Consider the following 23780-nt stretch of genomic DNA (forward strand, 5'->3'; position numbering starts at 1 on the left):
TTGCGAAAGTGGGCGCACATGCGCCGCACTTTCACCAGTAGCTCTGGAACATTGGGGTAGCTCTTTAGGAAACGTTGCACCACTAGGTTGAAGACGTGGGCCAGGCATGGAACATGTTGGAGTCCGGCAAGCTCCAGAGCTGCTACCAGGTTCCGGCCGTTATCACAAACGACCATGCCTGGGCCCAGGTGCAGCGGCTCAAACCATATTGCCGTCTCATCGAGGAGGGCATCCCTCACCTCGGAGGCAGTGTGCTGTCTGTCCCCCAAGCTGATCAGCTTCAGCACAGCCTGCTGACGTCTACCAACGCCAGTGCTGCAACGTTTCCAACTCGTAGCTGGGGTCAATCTAACAGCGGAGGAGGAGGCGGTGGCGGAGGAGGAGGCGGTGGCGGAGGAGGAGGCGGTAGAGGAGGAGGAGGAGGGGGGTGTTCTTCTCGTGTCCCTGCCAGGAATGTTAGGCGGGGAGACGAGGTACACCGGGCCAGTTTGGGAAGCAGTCCCAGCCTCAACTACATTCACCCAGTGTGCCGTCAGTGAAATGTAGCGTCCCTGTCCGCATGCACTTGTCCACGCGTCGGTGGTCAAGTGGACCTTTGTGCAAAGCGCGGAACTAAGGGCCCGCCTGATGTTGAGTGACACGTGCTGGTGCAAGGCGGGGACGGCACACCGGGAGAAGTAGTGACGGCTAGGGACGGCATAGCGAGGTGCCGCAGTTGCCATCAGGTCCAGGAAGGCGGGAGTTTCAACAAGCCGGAACGCCAACATCTCCTGGGCCAGCAGTTTAGCGATGTTGGCGTTCAAGGCTTGCGCGTGTGGGTGGTTAGCAGTGTATTTCTGCCGCCGCTCCAATGTCTGAGAGATGGTGGGTTGTTGTAAAGAAACGCCTGATGGTGCCTTTGATGGTGCAGGAGAAGGAGATAAGACAGGAACAGGGGAGGATGAGGTAGAAGTCAACAAAGTGGCGGAGGCAGATGAAGTGGTGTCCTGGCTCGTCCTCTGGAGTGCATCGCCAGCACAGTCAGCAGTGGCAGTGGCAGAGGCAGAGGCAGAGGCAGTGGCAGTGGCGTGAACGGCAGGCGGCCTTTGTCCTGCCGTTGCTGCCTGCCACTGATTCCAGTGCTTGGATTCCAAATGACGGCGCATTGAAGTGGTGGACAGGTTGCTCTTCTCAGAGCCCCTAATCAATTTCGAGAGGCAAATTGTGCAGACAACACTATATCTGTCCTCGGCGCATTCCTTGAAAAAACTCCACACCTTCGAGAAACGTGCCCTCGAGGTGGGAGTTTTTCGGGGCTGGGTACGAACTGGAACATCTTGGGAGATTCCGGGTGTGGCCTGGCTTCGCCTAAGCTGCTGACCTCTGCCTCTGGCTACCCTTTTTGGTGCTGCACCTGCCTCAACATCCACACTACTTTCCCCGCTTGACATCCCCCCTGTCCAGGTCGGGTCAGTGTCCTCATCATCCACCACTTCCTCTTCCAACTCCTGTCTCATCTCCTCCTCCCGCACAATGCGCCAGTCAACTGGATGCCCTGACGGCAACTGCGTCACATCATCGTCGATGAGGGTGGGTTGCTGGTCATCCACCACCAAATCGAACGGAGATGGAGGAGACTCTAGTGTTTGAGCATCTGGACACAGATGCTCCTCTGTTAGGTTCGTGGAATCGTGACGTGGAGAGGCAGGTTGAGGGACAATGAAAGGAGCGGAGAACAGCTCTGGGGAGCAGGGACAGTTTGGATTATTGTTCTGTAAAGCTTCGGAATTTTGGGAGGAAGGAAGACAAGACTGTTGGGTAATAGGAGGAGAGGAGGCAGAGTCTGACTGGCTGCTGGACAATGTGCTGTAAGCGTTCTCTGACAGCCATTGCAAGACCTGTTCCTGGTTCTCGGGCCTACTAAGGTTTGTACCCTGCAGTTTAGTTAATGTGGCAAGCAACCCTGGCACTGTGGAGTGGCGCAATGCTTGCTGCCCCACAGGAGTAGGCACGGGACGCCCTGTGGCTTCACTGCTACCTTGCTCCCCAGAACCATTCCCCCGACCTCGCCCACGGCCTCGTCCACGTCCCTTTCCGGGAGCCTTGCGCATTTTGAATTCCTAGTTAGAAATTGGCACTGTATACCAGTAGTAAAAATTGTGGGTGCACGTAACCCCAATATATTCTTTGAATTCCCAGTCAGACACTGGCACTATATGGCAGTAGCAAGAAATGAGGGTATTTGTATTCCCAATATACTCTTTGAATTCCCAGTCAGACAATGGCACTGTATACCAGTAGTAAAAATTGTGGGTGCACGTAACCCCAATATATTCTTTGAATTCCCAGTCAGAAACTGGCACTATATGGCAGTAGCAAGAAATGAGGGTATTTGTATTCCCAATATACTCTTTGAATTCCCAGTCAGACAATGGCACTGTATACCAGTAGTAAAAATTGTGGGTGCACGTAACCCCAATATATTCTTTGAATTACCAGTCAGAAACTGGCACTATATGGCAGTAGCAAGAAATGAGGGTATTTATAACCCCAATATATTCTTTGAATTCCCAGTCAGACAATGGCACTGTATACCAGTAGTAAAAATTGTGGGTGCACGTAACCCCAATATATTCTTTGAATTCCCAGTCAGAAACTGGCACTATATGGCAGTAGCAAGAAATGAGGGTATTTGTATTCCCAATATACTCTTTGAATTCCCAGTCAGACAATGGCACTGTATACCAGTAGTAAAAATTGTGGGTGCACGTAACCCCAATATATTCTTTGAATTACCAGTCAGAAACTGGCACTATATGGCAGTAGCAAGAAATGAGGGTATTTATAACCCCAATATATTCTTTGAATTCCCAGTCAGACAATGGCACTGTATACCAGTAGTAAAAATTGTGGGTGCACGTAACCCCAATATATTCTTTGAATTCCCAGTCAGAAACTGGCACTATATGGCAGTAGCAAGAAATGAGGGTATTTGTATTCCCAATATACTCTTTGAATTCCCAGTCAGACAATGGCACTGTATACCAGTAGTAAAAATTGTGGGTGCACGTAACCCCAATATATTCTTTGAATTACCAGTCAGAAACTGGCACTATATGGCAGTAGCAAGAAATGAGGGTATTTATAACCCCAATATATTCTTTGAATTCCCAGTCAGACAATGGCACTGTATACCAGTAGTAAAAATTGTGGGTGCACGTAACCCCAATATATTCTTTGAATTCCCAGTCAGAAACTGGCACTATATGGCAGTAGCAAGAAATGAGGGTATTTGTATTCCCAATATACTCTTTGAATTCCCAGTCAGACAATGGCACTGTATACCAGTAGTAAAAATTGTGGGTGCACGTAACCCCAATATATTCTTTGAATTACCAGTCAGAAACTGGCACTATATGGCAGTAGCAAGAAATGAGGGTATTTATAACCCCAATATATTCTTTGAATTCCCAGTCAGACAATGGCACTGTATACCAGTAGTAAAAATTGTGGGTGCACGTAACCCCAATATATTCTTTGAATTCCCAGTCAGAAACTGGCACTATATGGCAGTAGCAAGAAATGAGGGTATTTGTATTCCCAATATACTCTTTGAATTCCCAGTCAGACAATGGCACTGTATACCAGTAGTAAAAATTGTGGGTGCACGTAACCCCAATATATTCTTTGAATTACCAGTCAGAAACTGGCACTATATGGCAGTAGCAAGAAATGAGGGTATTTATAACCCCAATATATTCTTTGAATTCCCAGTCAGACAATGGCACTGTATACCAGTAGTAAAAATTGTGGGTGCACGTAACCCCAATATATTCTTTGAATTCCCAGTCAGAAACTGGCACTATATGGCAGTAGCAAGAAATGAGGGTATTTGTATTCCCAATATACTCTTTGAATTCCCAGTCAGACAATGGCACTGTATACCAGTAGTAAAAATTGTGGGTGCACGTAACCCCAATATATTCTTTGAATTACCAGTCAGAAACTGGCACTATATGGCAGTAGCAAGAAATGAGGGTATTTATAACCCCAATATATTCTTTGAATTCCCAGTCAGACAATGGCACTGTATACCAGTAGTAAAAATTGTGGGTGCACGTAACCCCAATATATTCTTTGAATTACCAGTCAGAAACTGGCACTATATGGCAGTAGCAAGAAATGAGGGTATTTATAACCCCAATATATTCTTTGAATTCCCAGTCAGACAATGGCACTGTATACCAGTAGTAAAAATTGTGGGTGCACGTAACCCCAATATATTCTTTGAATTCCCAGTCAGAAACTGGCACTATATGGCAGTAGCAAGAAATGAGGGTATTTGTATTCCCAATATACTCTTTGAATTCCCAGTCAGACAATGGCACTGTATACCAGTAGTAAAAATTGTGGGTGCACGTAACCCCAATATATTCTTTGAATTCCCAGTCAGAAACTGGCACTATATGGCAGTAGCAAGAAATGAGGGTATTTATAACCCCAATATATTCTTTGAATTCCCAGTCAGACAATGGCACTGTATACCAGTAGTAAAAATTGTGGGTGCACGTAACCCCAATATATTCTTTGAATTCCCAGTCAGACACTGGCACTATATGGCAGTAGCAAGAAATGAGGGTATTTGTATTCCCAATATACTCTTTGAATTCCCAGTCAGACAATGGCACTGTATACCAGTAGTAAAAATTGTGGGTGCACGTAACCCCAATATATTCTTTGAATTCCCAGTCAGAAACTGGCACTATATGGCAGTAGCAAGAAATGAGGGTATTTGTATTCCCAATATACTCTTTGAATTCCCAGTCAGACAATGGCACTGTATACCAGTAGTAAAAATTGTGGGTGCACGTAACCCCAATATATTCTTTGAATTACCAGTCAGAAACTGGCACTATATGGCAGTAGCAAGAAATGAGGGTATTTATAACCCCAATATATTCTTTGAATTCCCAGTCAGACAATGGCACTGTATACCAGTAGTAAAAATTGTGGGTGCACGTAACCCCAATATATTCTTTGAATTCCCAGTCAGACACTGGCACTATATGGCAGTAGCAAGAAATGAGGGTATTTGTATTCCCAATATACTCTTTGAATTCCCAGTCAGACAATGGCACTGTATACCAGTAGTAAAAATTGTGGGTGCACGTAACCCCAATATATTCTTTGAATTACCAGTCAGAAACTGGCACTATATGGCAGTAGCAAGAAATGAGGGTATTTATAACCCCAATATATTCTTTGAATTCCCAGTCAGACAATGGCACTGTATACCAGTAGTAAAAATTGTGGGTGCACGTAACCCCAATATATTCTTTGAATTCCCAGTCAGAAACTGGCACTATATGGCAGTAGCAAGAAATGAGGGTATTTGTATTCCCAATATACTCTTTGAATTCCCAGTCAGACAATGGCACTGTATACCAGTAGTAAAAATTGTGGGTGCACGTAACCCCAATATATTCTTTGAATTACCAGTCAGAAACTGGCACTATATGGCAGTAGCAAGAAATGAGGGTATTTATAACCCCAATATATTCTTTGAATTCCCAGTCAGACAATGGCACTGTATACCAGTAGTAAAAATTGTGGGTGCACGTAACCCCAATATATTCTTTGAATTACCAGTCAGAAACTGGCACTATATGGCAGTAGCAAGAAATGAGGGTATTTGTATTCCCAATATACTCTTTGAATTCCCAGTCAGACAATGGCACTGTATACCAGTAGTAAAAATTGTGGGTGCACGTAACCCCAATATATTCTTTGAATTACCAGTCAGAAACTGGCACTATATGGCAGTAGCAAGAAATGAGGGTATTTATAACCCCAATATATTCTTTGAATTCCCAGTCAGACAATGGCACTGTATACCAGTAGTAAAAATTGTGGGTGCACGTAACCCCAATATATTCTTTGAATTCCCAGTCAGAAACTGGCACTATATGGCAGTAGCAAGAAATGAGGGTATTTGTATTCCCAATATACTCTTTGAATTCCCAGTCAGACAATGGCACTGTATACCAGTAGTAAAAATTGTGGGTGCACGTAACCCCAATATATTCTTTGAATTACCAGTCAGACACTGGCACTATATGGCAGTAGCAAGAAATGAGGGTATTTGTATTCCCAATATATTCTTTGAATTCCCAGTCAGACAATGGCACTGTATACCAGTAGTAAAAATTGTGGGTGCACGTAACCCCAATATATTCTTTGAATTCCCAGTCAGACACTGGCACTATATGGCAGTAGCAAGAAATGAGGGTATTTGTATTCCCAATATATTCTTTGAATTCCCAGTCAGACAATGGCACTGTATACCAGTAGTAAAAATTGTGGGTGCACGTAACCCCAATATATTCTTTGAATTCCCAGTCAGACACTGGCACTATATGGCAGTAGCAAGAAATGAGGGTATTTGTATTCCCAATATATTCTTTGAATTCCCAGTCAGACAATGGCACTGTATACCAGTAGTAAAAATTGTGGGTGCACGTAACCCCAATATATTCTTTGAATTACCAGTCAGAAACTGGCACTATATGGCAGTAGCAAGAAATGAGGGTATTTGTATTCCCAATATATTCTTTGAATTCCCAGTCAGACAATGGCACTGTATACCAGTAGTAAAAATTGTGGGTGTATATAGCCCCAATTCTATTGCTAGGGGACTTGCAGGGTATTTCTGGGGTGAAGGTGGGGGGGCACACCGTTGGAACGGGTATCGGGGTATATATCGGGTATACGGGAATACACTGACAGTGTATTCCATTCAGGATCCTGGGAAAGCTGGGTTGCGGCGATTGAGCCCGTCAGTGCCACGTTACACTGACAAGCTTCTCCCTGGAATTTAGCTCTTACAAGAGCTGTTGGTTGTCTTCTCCTTCCTATCCTAGCCTGTCCCTGCCTACCCAGAATCTAAGCCCTAGCTAGCTGGACGGAAACCTCCGTCCTCGGTGAATTGCAAGCTCAGAATGACGCGAAGCTGGGCGGCGCTGTTCTTTTAAATTAGAGGTCACATGTTTTCGGCAGCCAATGGGTTTTGCCTACTTTTTTCAACGTCACCGGTGTCGTAGTTCCTGTCCCACCTACCCTGCGCTGTTATTGGAGCAAAAAAGGCGCCAGGGAAGGTGGGAGGGGAATCGAGTAATGGCGCACTTTACCACGCGGTGTTCGATTCGATTCGAACATGCCTAACAGCCTAATATCCGATCGAACATGAGTTCGATAGAACACTGTTCGCTCATCTCTAGTAGGGACAGTTCAAACAGCTTTCTCTTAGGGGGCGTTCACACTACAGTCGGTGTCCAACAGCTAGTGTCTGCTGCTAATGTCCGTTCAAAATCTTGTGCAAACATTAACATCGAACACTAGCTGTGTCCGTGACATTTCGCTTTGATTTAAATGTACATCGGGTGCGTTCTTTTACAGTCCGTGTCTGTCCTTAACTGTCCATTCCCAAAGATGTCCTACTTTTCAAGCGGACAGCAAAAACCTACATGTCGGGTTTTGCTGTCCGCTTGCTTGCTAATGCTCCTTTAGGCATTATAAAAGGGAGAAACTTGTTTTTGGATGCCATTCTACTTGTAAGATTTTCAGAGATCTCCCTGGCTGAAGGGATATTTATAAGCAGCTACCATATGACACCAAAATCAAGTTTCTCCATTTTATGTCTGAGAAATGGCTATTTGAAGTGACCCTTCCCCACATTAATTTTCTCTTTATATAGCCTTATATTCCATACACAATGAGAAGCAGGGACAGCTCTCAATAGAGAGGTAAGGGAGACAGTGAGAAACTGCAGGATTTCACAGAAAGGAGCCAAAAATTGTATTAATGACAAATGCTGCCAGAAAATCCAAAGTTATCAAAAAGTTTAGTTACCCTTTAAGGCTTTTTCACATGGCAGTACATTTGGTCAGAGTATGCGGCCATAACACAGTACTTCTCATCAAACACTATTTTAGTCCATATCCTGGACATAAGGCACTCAGAAATTGCAAGAAACAAGTGTCTCCAAGTAAATCTCCTTCATGGACGCATGGACCATAAATATGAAAAATTGTTCTTATATTATCCATATATGATTTTTCATACATGTGAATTACATCTAATGCTATGACTTTTTTTAGTATTAAATTAACTATTTTCTCAACTGTGGCAAACAATAATTGCTACAAATAGGAATATTAAAATACAGGATTAAAAAAAAAAGTGAGAAAAAAAAAGTTTTCACCATCTGCCACTGTACTGTATGTTATTGTAGCAGTTAAGCTGCTGACTGGGAAAACATGGCCTCTAAAACCATATTAGCAACCTTTCTTGTATAAACAAAATCATCCATTTAGTGTCTGTCAGAGCTCTGGCTAATGTGTGAAGCTTCCTCACCGCAGAGGGCAGCGCTAAAACCTGCTCCCTGCTGAAAGGACAGGAAGAAATGAATTCATTGTGTGTTGTCATATCATTTCTTTTTCATTTTATACAATCAGAATAATTGTTCACATGCGGGCTAACCTTAGCAAAATTAGCAAAGCGCAGGAGCGGGATGGCAAATTTCACTCAATATAACAGCAATTATACAACTAATAACCACCCAGGATTTATAAAGAGCCACTCAGCTTTTTCTCTACTCGCATCAATTAAAAGACAAAGAAGTTACTGGATGGCAAAAGACATATACTGTACAAAAGTATAATAAACTATTACATCCTTATCAGTCACATCTCCCTATCCTGATGGAGAATACACAAACAATAAAACAAACCCCATACTCGCCATACAATTCTTACATGCAACCTTAACTATGTGTAAATCTGCAGACCAGGGGTTGGCAACCCCCGGCACGCGTGCAAATAGTGGCAAACGATGCTCATTTCGCTGGCACGGGCAGCCCAGTCCTCACCAACACTGCTATTATTATACTGTGGGGTCACTTCAGACCCCAGAGTATAATAAGCAGAACCCTAGGGGAGGGGATTAAACATAAAAAATAATGTTACTCACCTTCCTTCGGAGCTGCTCCGTTCTCTTTGGCACTTCTGCCTAATGTAAGAGAACGTTGATAGGGCCACAGGAGTCACGTCAGCATCATTACATGACTCCTGAGATCCAATAAGTGGTCGCTGATTTCAGGCAGAAGCGTCGAAAAGAACAAAGCAGCTCCGGAAGGTGAGGAACATTATTTTTTATGTTTTTTCACCTCCTCTGGGGTTCCACTTATTATACTGTAGGATCTGAAGAAACCCCACAGTAAAATAATAGCGAGTGAATGTCAAAAATTGCAATATTATTAAAGTTGGATTATTTTATTATGTGTAGGGGCCACTATGTGGCATAATACTGTGTGCAGGGGCCGCTATGTGGCATAATACTGTGTGCAGGGGCCGCTATGGAACATAATACCATGTGCAGGGGCCACTATGGGGCATAATACTGCATATAGGGGCCCCTGTGGGACATAATACTGTGTAAAAGGGCTGCTATAGGACATAATTCTATGTACAAGGGCGACTATAGGACATAATATCGCATGCAGGGGCCTCTGTGGGATATAATACTGTGTGTAGGGGCCGCTGTGGTTGCCTACCCCTACTGTAGACAATAAATAGTTAAACGTTTTTAGCAGATATAAAATAATTAATTTTGTAGAATGTTAAAACTATATTCTAACCATCAGTCACAGTCTTTTGTCCTGATCAGTTGCCAATGGATATGACCATGAATGCAGCAGGCTTCTAGCTCTGGCACGTATCAGACACTCAGATATGTATTTTTTATTATTGTAGCTGGGTTATTTTGTTGCTGGGTTCTGTTCCTCCTGTGTAAGGAAAAAGGAAATCATGTCTGCAGGAAGAAATTTCCCGCATTCGTGGCCATATCCACTGGCAACGATCAAGAAAAGAGTCTGTCACCTTTAAGATAGTAGGAGAAAATCTTTAAAATTCTGCAAAAAATGTTATTTAGATTTGCTGAAATGATTAACTTTTAGTTGTCTGCAAACTTAAATATGGTTGTGTTTCTGGGAAAACGCCTTTTAGGTCCACTCTGGGAGTGGTGGCTGCATTGAGAACAGCAGTAAATATAATTAAAGGGGTTGTCAAAGAGAAGACATTAAAAGCCTATCCAAAGGTCATCAATATCATATCAGTGGGAGTCTGACACCCATCCCTCTCACAGTGTACAGAGTATACAGAGGCTAAAGTGTACAGTTGTATACTCTCTGAAGTGGTGGCACCATGCAGCTCCCACTAACATGAATGAACAGCAGAGCCTCTACACAGTGTACAGAGCGGTCTTCTTCCAGCGCTATGTACTGTACAGTCATGATCAGATGCCAGAGACCTTAGCACACCAGTCTCCACAGCCCGTCACTGTCAACACCGATTGGACAATATCAAACAATTGCAGACGCAGCCCCAACCCCAACGGAGACCAGCCAATTGTAAATGTATTCACAAGTTTCTAGTAGCAACAGCAGAACTTAATGTTATAATAAAAGTTTCTAGAATTGTCATTTATCTGGAATATTAAAGGTTATAGAAACCGACATGTCAGGATTAGAGACGGGTCCACTACCCATATTATTGAATTGACTCCCATTAGACACATGTAAGGCTGTGTACAGGTTTCAGGCACTCAGTGGTCCTCCTACTGTCAGCAGATGACAAGCTCATTCCCAGCAGTTTATAGCATAGATCCAAATCACAGACTAATAATAGGTTCTCTAGGTAAACCTCTGGGACTAACCTTGCATAGTGTCATTCTCACCAAACTACTATCTAATATTCTCCACATTCTCCAACAGTTTAACCCTTACTGAGCATCTTGTCAGTGTCCCTTAAGATCTTGGTTACATTTTATCAGAGTTTCTTAGAACATATAGTGGTGGATTTCATCAGTTACATGGATTATTTACATGGCAGAATGTTGCTTGTTCAAAACCAAGCCCGGGTGAAAACACCGATCTGTCTATCATTTTTAATAATCACTTTCTGAAACTTAATATGAAGAATAGAGTTCATCATCTTCCCCCCTACCCAGGGGTGAATCAAGCCTCTCCGCTGCCTGAGGCGAACTATAAAAGGTGTCTCACCCCACACATGATACACAACCCTTTTTTGTCCCCCACATGGTACACATCCAACATTTTGTTTGGCCTACATTCAACATATGATGCCCCCAGAACATATGACCCCCTTTTCTAGTTCCCACACACAGTATATGGCCTCATTTTTTGCCCCCACCCCATTTTATGGCCCTTTTTATGCTGCCCTGCCAAGTACATGACTGGGGACGGCATTTTTTTTTTAATTGACTAATACTTATTGTATTATTGAAATAGGTAGAAGCCAAACCTTGTTACTCACCCATCCACATTCCTGTCCAGGCCATCTCCACTGCCGTCTCCAGGGTGCATTGTAGCAGACGTTGAAGAATACCAGGATGCTGTACATAGCGTCCTGACGTCCTTCAGCATTTATGATGTAGTTGCAGCGCTACCTAGAGGAAGCAGCGGAGTCGGCCTGCACAGGAGCATGAATAGATGAGTAAAATGTATCAGCTGCTACTGACTGCAATAATATCTACTGCCCTTCCCTTACCTTCAACTCAAAAACATTCATCTAAGTCATTCTTTCCTCATCCCTGAAACTACAAAAATGCTAGTGAAACCTTCATCAACTACCACCTAGACTACTGCAACACCCTTCTCAGTCCTCCCAGTAAAGGCTCTGGCTCCCCTCAACTCCACTGCTCACCTAATCCACCACTCCTTGTTTTTCATCAGCCTTTCCACTCTCATGATCAATAAGATTGTACCAAGAGGACCATGAAGATTCACCTGTTCAGAACAGCTTCATTATACCCACTGCTACTACACCACTATCTGAACAGCTTCTACCCTCACTCACCTATAGTCGCTCTCCCATCCGGCATAGATTGTAAGCCCACTGTAGCAGTACATCACAATATCAGTCTATTGTTCTTGTTTTTGTGTATTTTGTATGTAAATCCCCCATTCAAATGTACAGCACAATGGAATCAATATAATTATAATTAAATAATATTTTTTGTAAGTTCATGGACCTCTGGCTTTCAGTGCAAAGCCCTACAAGGAAATGTGCGTAACAAGAATATAAAAAGTAGAAAAATACGATAAATGTACTTATTTTGACCTTTTGGTTTCCTTACTAGTTACCTAGTTTAATCTCTTCTGCACTTGAATCTGAATGTCTTGCAGACGTCACCAAGAGCCTGGACCACAGATAGTCAAACTAAGAGACCAGTTTAATTATCAAAAACCAAGCTACTTAAATATGTATCTACTGCCTTATGGATAATAATAAGGTTGCACCACATACTTTTCTGACAGCTCATTTCCAAATGTGCTTCTAAGACTACATGTTCAAGTAAAGAATTTACAGTTCTAGTTTTGGAACAAGCACAGGATTTTCACAGCAGGAGGGCTGCTTTGATTTTCTCGCAATTTTTCCTATTTGTGTTTGTCCACCTACTGTATATGTACAAAAAGTATATATTATGTCTACAAATCAGACTGTAAAATGGACATGCTCAAAGGGCTCCCGGTGCGAAACAAATGTCAAGCAAACAACTTTTCTTCAGCTCTCCAGGCTACTTATTTAATGCTTGCAGTCAGAAGACTGAATATAAGACTCCCGAAGAACACACTTCCATTTGGCATGAACCTATAGAACATCACGTCAGAATATACAAGATGAGGATGCTAATCTACAAAAGACTATAAATACTGCACCTGCTCCTTCACCGCTACAAGAAGTGACTAGATGTTCCCTGACAGAACGGAGGACAGCATTCATTTTAGGCTGGGTTCACACCTGTATTGTTAATTCCACTTCTTAACAGGATCAGAACAACAAAAAGTAATGGCAGTGCCAGATCCCTTATGTCACACACCAGTGGCATCAGACCTAACATATAATGAGGTTTGTCAGGTTTCTGTCGTGGCATCCACCATTACAAAGTAAGAAATAGCACTGCATACTGCGCTCTTCTGTCTGCCATTTGTGACTTAATCTGTGTCATGGAGGGAGAACCTTTAATTCAATGCATTGATAATATGGTCAGCAGCTAACTCTGCAAGGACGTACCTGTAGGTCCTTGCAAAGTTAAGAAATGAGCCAGCTGTCCCAAAGAGAGGGCAGATCACTGTATACACAATGCTCAATGAGCACGGCTACGGGAGCTGCCATTATGTGGCTCCGTTTCTGGCCTGGTGGTCATGTGATCCACTGGGGGTCAGGAGCCATATTAGTTGCTGGGTCCTAGACAACCCAGATCAGCACTTCAGTTTATTTCAGGAGGTTTGTTGCCGCTCGCTGATAAAATGAAGCAACATGTCCTTTCTTCAAGCGTAATCCGTGGCTGAATCAGCCACAGACGACCACAGCGCAACACTTCCTCCTGTCTAGGCCCATTCATTTGGGCCTAATCCGGAGTGAAATGCCGCAACTGGATGCCGGGGCACTGTATTCACTGCACTGGCATCTGGATTCTGAGGTGTTCCTTATTATGGCCGGGATATCTTCTCATACATGTAGTGTCCCTGTCTGATAACCCAGCTACAATAAGAAAATCATGGCTGGGTTCCTGACAAGACCCAGACCATAGAAAGTTTCTGCATTAGTGGTCGTATTCATTGGCAACTGATCAAGACAACAGACTGTGATCATAAGATATTGGAAATCTTTAAAGCTCTGCAGAATTTTTAACTACTTAAAGTTTTAAAAAATGTTTAACTTTTAATTAGCTACAAATATAGATATGATTATGTTCATGGGTATATCCCTTTAATTCCCAAATTATGCTACTAGGTGGCACTAGGTCAATTTCCCCTTTTTCTACAAAAGATGACTTATTTGCATATCCATATCTTAGCTTTTAGAGAGTTCTTAGCCAGCCTTCTCCTCCCCTCCCCCTTCCCCCCGCAATGTGTGATCATCGCCTCGGCTTTGTATTACTTTCTCAATAATGTACATTATTTTAGGGTCTGTGTGAAGTTGGCCATCTTTTACTCTTTGTCTATTGCAATATATAATAGAGAGTAATAATTTCCTTTGACTGGAGATAGCTCATAGCTCGGGGAAGTTGGTTCAGTAAGCAGAAATACTGATTATTGACACCACCTGGGGTCTCCGGATTATTAGTTTATCAAAATTTACATGGATCTATCTCTGAGCTGATTAATATTTTAGATAGAGACTGGTAAACAGGTTTTTAAACCACTTCTGTTCTTGTTTACAGCTGACAAAGTCGTAATGTATCAGGTTATAGAACTGCAGACGCGCACACCGCTAAAACCAGCACTATAGAGACCATGAAACACGTGAACAGTGAACATAAGCCTAATTAAACATAAAACATGGTAAAGTATTGATTTATTTATACCGCAGAAAAACAGGTCGGAAGATCGACAGAATGCAAGTCAGATGGTTTGTATCCACTGTCAAGTTGTGTTCTTTGGTAATATTCACTTGCTTAACTTGTGCTGATCATTTAATAACTAGAAACAACCATCTGTAGTGTGAATTCAGGCAGACGGGGAAGTGATCAAGCCCTCTATGCCAGTTTTCTGGTGTAGATGGGTGATACTGTGGCGCAAAGCCATTTCTTATGTGCCCCATTCGCCACTTTACGTGAATGTTGGTGGAGTGGGACAGAGAATAAACTGGAGCAGGAATGCCTCTGCCTGACATATTTAATAAAATTCACATCAGTTTTTGGGTGCGAGTTAGGCCAGAGCCCAATGTGGGATAAACCTCAGTCTTTTACAGCCAGTGCAAAGTGGATTCAAGCAAATCCCATCCACACATTGCAAAACAATACGTGCAGCGAAAATGCTGCAATTTCCAAAACCATTGCGGTTTAGGAAATCGCAGCATGTCAATTATACCTATGGAAACGCTGGTGGTTTTCCTATAGGTATAATTGAAATAGAAAGTCCACAGAGGACACCTCCGTGGAATTTCTGTAAAGAGCCCTGCAGGAAAACCTGTGATGCATTTCCGTTGCATTTTTTCCTGCAGCGATTTTTCATTGCAGCCTTCTACATGGGGCTGTATATAGGAAATCAACACCAGTCAGTAACAAGCATGTACCTGATTTGTGAAGGCAGAGGCTCTGGATAAATAAGTCGTGCATTGTGCCCGTCAGGTCTTTTAATATGCCAGTCTTAATAAATCTAATAGAATTTTTTTTTATACTACAGGCTTATAATTTAAGTTATTTTATACATTATATTTTGTATTATTTGTGATGCCTATCACAGGCATGCATTGAGTGCTACTTATTTTTTAATGATGCAGGAAAACAAGTACATAATGGTAATGTTTGCAAACACATTGAAGTAAATCATAGAAATCAATAATAATCTTGAACTTTATTTTAGAAACAAACCTCAAATTTTAATTGTTATCAACCATTGATCACTTACTGCGACTACCCATAGGAGGGTGGGGGCTGTTGTAATAGTAAGCCCCACCAGCTGGCTGCTGTACTTCAATGCTATAGCAGTATTCAGGTCTCTCTACACCTATCTATAAATGTGTGTCAGCAATTGCACAGAAAGCAGAAGTAATCTCTAGTGTAAATAAGCTTTATCTTAATCATCTCAAAAGTTCATAGAAATTTTAGTGCATACCGTACAAAACACTTCACGGCACAGAACAGATATATAGTAATATATATAGATAATGAAGACCATGTCCATATAAAGAGCATGTGCACCTGCCCACCCTCCATTTCAAATCTGCATGGGTAAGTAGATAGAGTCGTGACGTGGAAAGGCAAATGCTTGCGTACCTGTGCTGTGTGTTTTTGGGGATTCACTAGGTGTCTGTGAAAAGTTGAGAGGTCATCTTATGTTATTACTGAGAAGGTGGAGGCAAGCGGAAGGTACTGAGTAGTTTAGCGGGAGAATGAGTCGTACCACTGGTATATCTGCTGAATAACTAGTGGCTCTTTTGCTTGTACTGAAATTAAGATGTCTAGGAAAAACGGTAAAAAAAAAATGAAGTATGTGAGCCTTGGAATTGGGCATAGGCTATGCTATCTCATTATCGAGATGGCATCATTGCTGTGACACGGTCTCTAGAGGCAGTCACTAGGTCTCACTGACAGAAACCTCACTTAAAGCACTCCATCGGGAATACTATCTACCAACGCGACTTCACAGGTTCTATCGACAGGTCTCAAACCATTGCTTCAGGGGCTGTGACACTCCTGCGGATCTTTGCACATATGGCAGACCTACATTACAGTCTATATTATGGCTAGTCAGTTCATTAATGGCCAGCACATAATTCCTTACAAAATAATAGATCTGTTCACACAACTGCTTTATAATGGTCCATGTGACCAATCCATTTAATAATAGAACAGGCCGTTTTCAGGGATCCTTAAACAGATTCCAGTCTATGATGGATCTGTGAAAATAAGTTACCTACAGGTGTACACTCAGCTGTGAAGTTCTTGTGCATGACATGCTCATGCGAATTTGCACTAATGCTAAATTCACACTGGCACTCTGGTCTGTCGTACATCTCCATTGGGGGACTTGAATGACGGAGAACCAGACCACTAAAATAAGAGTTAGATAAGGAAACCAGTGGAGCCATTGACTATAATGGGGTCTGCCGCTTCAAAACTGAGAGCGGTGGAGAAAAAGAGTCCTCCATACAGGGCTTTTCTTTCCAACAATCTTCAGAGGTTTCTACGATGGAGACTCCAGCGGAGATGTGAACCCAGCCTTAGGCTACTTTCACACTATTGCGTGTCTGACGTGAAATTCAGTCTGTGTGCATTTCATGTTTACTGGCTTGTATACTGTGCTGGGAGATGTAACCATTTTGGGATTTTGTTATGCTATCTGGTCCCATTTTTGTATTTTCTCTCTAAAAAACATCCTAGAGTTTTTCTGAACCTAAGAAAGTGAATTACAGCTATCATATAGAACCTTAGTAGCCTATAATAAATATAATTCAAAAATAGGCAGAAAAATCCCCATTTACAAACAGAATATCCTGTAGACAAGAGAGATAAAGAGAAATTTTTCATATATAAAGCTAAAGAACGGCTTTATTGCATTAAAATTTTTGAATTTAGAATATCATATATTGTACTTTTTATTCCTTGTCCCATAGGGAATAGCAGCTTTTAACGGGACTATAATCCAGAGATGTTGGGTTTTTTTTCTAAGCACTGAATGAATTGTCTAGACGAACCTTCTAATTAAGTTGGATGGAGTTATCCTGACACTTTTATAAGAGTATAAAATGCAGCCAATAATGACATTCACGTAAATCTGTATAGGTTGGGAGTCTCACTTGCCAAACCCATTATTGGATTTCTCCACATCATGTCGTAATAATTGTCATAGCATAATAACCAAAAACTGTCACTTAAGGCTTACAAAATTATACAACTCAGAGCGATGCTAATGTTTGACCTCTGCAGTTGACACAGTTGTAAAATCATATCTCATAAGTCCAATGACACCAGAAACAATGCAGGAAGGCTGGAGGCAATCCAGACGCTTCCCAAGAGTTATAAATAGCCTGTATATCGCATACAATTGGATTTTAAACATCACATCCTACAATTTCTATTACAGGTTCTCACACAGCGACGTAATATAACTACTGGTTGGCAGTAGCGTTTTACATACTGACATCCAATATTAACACTTTATGGACACACTTCTTGTAGGAACAGAAGCAGGTATTGTGATATCAGAACGCGGATACTCTACCAGCATTTATGTTCTATTGTACTATGCATAATCTCTGACACAGATGGTCCCGACCTGTCATAACATAACCTCAGGGTGTAATGGAGATCCACAGGCACTCAGCTTGTGACTTCAAGCTATGTTATGACAGCTAGGAGTGTACACCGCAATGATCAATCCTTATGTTTGAAAATATATTAAAATCTCATATAGAAAATCTTAGTCCAAGGATTTAATAAGAGTCATATCTTACTTGCTGAATGTGGTATAGGTGATGGGTATTAGATGTTTTTCCATAGAGTTGGTATAATGAGTTAAACTTTACACGTGCTTTTGCACTTTCTACAGATGTATTCTAATGTAATCTTAAAATAGATAGAGAAAAATAGTTAACACATAAGGTAGTTTGTCGATTAATTAAAACCGCACTGATCACATCATGATGGCATATCGTCTAACATGCCAAGGTTTTGTATACGGAATTTCTTCAAGGCAGAGCCCACACGGGAATAACAGCTCGAATATCAGTGAAATTAGGAGATTTTTGCTTTGGCACACCTATAGGAATCACTGCAGGTCTCCCACAGCTTTGCATTGTAAAGGTAGAAAACCATGGGTGTAATAGACTGCAGTAATAGACATGCTGCAGACTTAAAACCTTCAGCACAAGTCTCTTATCTCTGAGGATTTGTACAGATCTCATCTACAAAGCTGCTACAGTATATTCAACAGGTTACTCGCCGATGAGTTTGCAGTGACTGTCTTGCTGCACACAACAGGTTATACACCAGGATGAGAACAGTTCAGGGGTTAAATGGCCCACTGGACTCCAAAGGCCAGAATTGTAAAGCAGTTGTAAAGCAGAATTGTAAAACTATAGATCAGTCTAGCTAGAAAACCCTGTTGTATAATAGGCAGCCTAAACCTGAGGCCCGGTTCACATCTGTGTTCGGGTTTCCATTCAGGGAGTTCGCTTGGGGACCCCCGAATGCAAACCTATGCACAAAGAAAAGCTGTTACCTGGGAAAACACATGGACCACAGAGTATAATGGGGTCCGTGTAGTTTCCGTACTAAACATACAGAGAGAAAAGTGCTGTTTGCAGGTCTTTTCTCTCCACATTTCATGCGGAAGCTGAGCGGAAACCACACAGACCCCTTTATAGTCTATGGGGACCGGGTGTTTGCCCAGGTAACCTCTTTTCTATGTATATAGGTTTGCGTTTCGGGGGAACCGAAGTAGACTCCACAAATGCAAACCCAAGCGCAATTTTGAATCAGGCCTTAGACTACATGTATATGGACAGGTTCCTATTAAAGGGGTTATTCTAGATAATAGATTTATATCTGTGGGGGGTCCACAGTTGCAGAACAGCGTGTCTCACAATAATAGGTTTACATGCTGGGAGCTGTGCTGTTCACTTGCACACTGTAGCGATGGCTATAGGTAATACAGTACTCCCCTATTCACATATATGGGACAGCACTATAGTACCCATAAGCTGCTGCTACACTTTGTACAGCCGCATGGCTCCTGGCATGTAAACAATACTGGAAGGCATACTGTCCTAACACTTCTGATCTGCAGGGTTCCGGGCTGTTGGACCCCTGCTGATCTAATATGCTAAGAATATTAGAAAGGCAAATAACCCCTTTTAGGTTTCATCCGTTAACTTTCTGCTTGAGAATAAAATATATTTCCTTTCACTCGTGCTTCAGTACAGTTTGGTGGTGCTGTCACTCACAATCTTATCAATATTACTAATGATGATGTTAATAGCTAATAACTTTGTTTCAGGTGTTTCATAATGGATGGCTACTAATAAATCTCATAAAATTAATATTGCGATTGAAGCTTGCGTCTGAATTTCCATCCATCACCCTGAGATACATCTTGCAGTACCACGCTGTAATAAATCACAGACGCCTATAGTAATGCCACCGCTAGGAACATTGCTTTACCTCCTCATTGGCCATCTTCTATTCATTCCAGATGTTCTTGAAAGCTGGCCAAAGGGCAAAGCTATTCTCCTGAATGTTAAAACGCTAGTTTACTGGTTTGTTGAGCCGAACAGTTTATCGTTCCTGCAGATCTCAAGTTTTGGCAACTCTCAGAACGCTTGTCATTAGTCCGTCATGTGAGTCACGGAGCGGATTGCAAAGCCCCACAAACACTTTTGTTGGCTGACTGGAAGCGAGTTATCGGCCATGCCAGCAGAGGTTTGTTTCATTAGAGCTGTTGAAAGTGAATGGGTATTTGTCAATTAGCAGTAAAATATTGAATTACTGTTTTCTACTTGACATGTACAATGTGTGACGCCTGATGAACAGATCTCTACAGTTCTGCACGTCTCATACGAGAAGCGACTCCATATACTGGGACGTATTAATAGAGCCAAGTTATGAAGTGCTAAGCGCTGTTTATAATCACATCCTATCTACGAGTCAGTCACTTCCTTTTCTGTCAGCGAGATAGCTGAGCCCCTGTCCCTTTAAAGCCTTACAGATGATATTCTGTCTCATGTTTGCCTCTAAGGAAACCACTTTCCTCTTTGACAGCCATTTTATTAAGTTATGCTTAGAACACACTTACTATAATTGTCTGTGTAATATGATTCCAGGTTAACACCAACTAGTAATCCTGTCAGCGCGGCGATAGACGCCAGGGAAAGGCAGAATTAACAGGCCGCAGGAAAAAGTATAAAGATAAAGAGATAGAAAACTACTGAAAGCAACATTCTGTTCAAAGTATTTTATTTAAGGGACATGTACACAATATTCCGAGTCAGCCATTTCATTTTTATGTATTTGGAATACTTATATAGAGCCATCATAAATGGAGATACTGTCGCCACTGCCCCAAGTAGGGCTCACAATCTAAACGCTTTATAGCTATACATTGACTACAATAAAACATGACTAATTGCTATGACTAGAGATGAGCGAACACTAAAATGTCCGAGGTTCGAAATCCGATTCGAACAGCCGCACACTGTTTGGCTGTTTGAACGGATTTCGAACCCCATTATAGTCTATGGGGGGGAAATGTTCGTTTCAGGGGTACACAAAATTCGATACAATTATACTTACCAAGTCCACGAGTGACGGTCGGGCTGGATTCCCCTTGAAGTCTTCTCCAGATGCAGCGCCCCCGCGGCGTCTTCCGGCTGGAATTCACTCTGCCTGGGCATCGGGACCTAGACAGAACCGACTGCGCATGCGCAGCCGGGTGCCTAGGCAGAGTGAATTCCAGCCGGAAGACACCACGGGGACGCTGCACGGAGAAGACTTCTAAAGGTAAGAGAAGAACCAGCGTTGATTGGCAGAATGTATAGCATTCTGCCAATCAACGCTGGTTCTGCATCGAACCTTGAACTTCGAACAGCTAGTAGTGTTCGATCGAGTACGAGTATTTCGAATGCCGTAGTATTCGATCGAACACCTACTCGATCGAACACTACTCGCTCATCTCTAGCTATTACTCATAACACACGTGTCCTTTCTTGCTTTTTCTCTTGGCCCAGCATATCCAGAGATCTATGGCATGAGATGATTAGCTTTTCAAAAATATGCATTCCCAATATATTCTCACAATATCGTACATGTGTCATGTGTTGTCAATTATAGCCTGTCGAGTGTTTTACTAGGACGTTGCAATATTTTATTAAAGGGATTCAATCATTAAAAAGCAATTTTTTGTCCCTAACACATAGGAATAGCCTTAAGAAAGGCTATTCTTCTCCTACCTTTAGATGCCTTCTCTGCGCTGCCATTTGGTAGAATTTCCAGTTTTCTTCTGTATGCAAATGAGTTCTCTCGTAGCATCGGGGGCGGTCCCCAATGCTGTGAGAGAACTCTCCAGCAATGCCTCTATCTTCACCTGGAACGGCCCCTCCCTGCATCTTCTTCCGGCCCTGGCTTCAGACTTCTAGGCATGCACAGTCATCTCTGCCCTCGGGACTCGGGCAGAGCCGACTGCCCATGCCCGCGGCAATTTTCCTTGCTTTTTAATGACTGAATCCTTTCCATGAGAAAACCGCTTCCATGAGAAGGCATCCATAACCAAATTTGAGCTAAAAAAAAAAAAAGGGAGAACACATCTCCATAATTTAGCTGAACTAGAATAACCTCAGGAATAAACAATAGGCAGAAACCTGTACGTAAAAGAACAAATAAAGTTTAAGATAACTCCTAATTTTCGGGCAGTATTTGTGTCATTAGTACATGTTGTAGTATACTTTATTAACACATCTTGGCTCCTTTCAGTATTTCTTTATTCTTTTCTATTGAGAGTTATATCCTGCTTCTCTCTCCGTATGGTATGGGGCTTGTGTGTGTAATGTGGGAAAAAAAAAAGGGGGGAGGGGGTCACTTCAAACAGTCATATCTCGGCATTATAAAACGTAGAAACACACTTTTGATGTCCATTCCAGTCTGAAGAAACTTCTAACCACAGTCTTTTCAGTCTTCCCATAAATTCAAGGTGGCACAAATGGAGGAAGTTGTGTAAGTGGGCACTCCGCTTATCCCCCTTCAAGGATTTTTTGTCATGTGAGCAGGCCATCCATGTACCCCTCTCCCATCGCCATTGGAATGCAGCTATAGGACACGTGAACATTTATTTTTGAACAATTTTCTATCATAAAGTTGACCTTAGTTGTCCACATTTATTATTCTAGAGAAGAATTTCCCCTCTAAATACCATTGCAGAAAAATATTCAATGCGAGATATCTTTGCATTTCTGATTTGGGTACTAACTTTGTAAATACACAAAAAGTTCCCCCTGTGAGTTAGATGAAAACTATGTTAAAAACAGGCTGTTGCACAGATTCAGCTAGCAAAGAATTAGTCTTTTATTGTCCTATGAAGCTGCTTTTTTTCTGTGCCATCAATACAAAACTAACATTGACCTTGCTCCTAGAAGGTTAAACTTCTAGCTTTTGTTTGAAACGGCAGAGTGACTCTCCTCACCAGAATGCTACATATACATGCCGCTAGCAATGAAAAGAATACACTATTGCTACAACCCTTCATTAGTCAGAGGATCTTGGCAGCGTGATGCAGCTTGTATACTGTCTCTGCATGAAAAACTGTTTTCAAAGGTAACCTTGCCAAGGGCTATGTTCTGTCTTGGCAAAAGCAGCAAACTTTTAGTTTTTCACCAGTTTACTCTGCATGAAAAACAGGTGTTATGGTCTGAAATGGGACTTGGAGGAGGAACAAACCAAATTCTCTAAAAATAAGTTTCGTTTGAGGGGAAAAAGCAGAAAAAAACACTGATAATAAGCCTGCAGGGCCTATATGCTTTTTTATTTTTTTTTTTGCTTTTTTTTTTTGGAAAATGCAAATCATGTAGTTAGTTACAGGATTAAATGCTCTTTTGGAGAAATGACCATAGAGATTATAATCATTAATTAAAATCATGTAAATAATGTTCTAAAAGAACCTTTTCTTTTTATCTTACGGATTTCAAAAAGCCTGGTGGTAAAAAGGTTCTGTCTCCTGAGAATCCCACTAATTAAAAATAAAAATCCAGCATAATAAATGCCGGGGAGGCTATAATCTCATACTATTAGTGTGAGGGGGGAAAAAAATCTAAAATTTGTTGAAGAATTCAAATTGCCATTATTCTTTAGTTAAAAAAGGGAAAAAAAAAAATCAACAAAAAGAAATAAGAAAATACAATAATACAAAAGGCTTATAATAAGAAGATAATTAAGATAATTTGAAGAAATACCAAAATGCTATCTAAAGGTACTAGTGTTAAGCGAGGATTCAGAAACAATACAGCCTATAACGTCTATGGAGTTATTTTATGTGTCTACATAAACAGATCCAGGAATATTAAGAATACATTTACTCACTTATACCTAAATGATTTATCTACCCACTAAATATATAATATAATATTATCCAATGATAACTTTCTCTATGGAATAAATAACATTGTATGATATAAATATTACCATAGTGAGATAATTTCTGGCTTGATGTTTGTGCAGGAAAAGTAGAC

General features: G+C 41.7%; 1 protein-coding gene across 1 annotated transcript in view; it reads right to left on the bottom strand.

Moving 5' to 3' along the window:
* The window catches only part of FBXL17 (F-box and leucine rich repeat protein 17), a 506430-nt gene that overhangs the window by 256812 nt on the left and 225838 nt on the right, over positions 1–23780 (bottom strand). The gene's annotated exons all lie outside the window — the stretch shown is intronic.

Source organism: Leptodactylus fuscus, chromosome 1 (genome assembly GCF_031893055.1).
Source record: "Leptodactylus fuscus isolate aLepFus1 chromosome 1, aLepFus1.hap2, whole genome shotgun sequence".
In the NCBI taxonomy this organism is placed as follows: Eukaryota; Metazoa; Chordata; class Amphibia; order Anura; family Leptodactylidae; genus Leptodactylus; species Leptodactylus fuscus.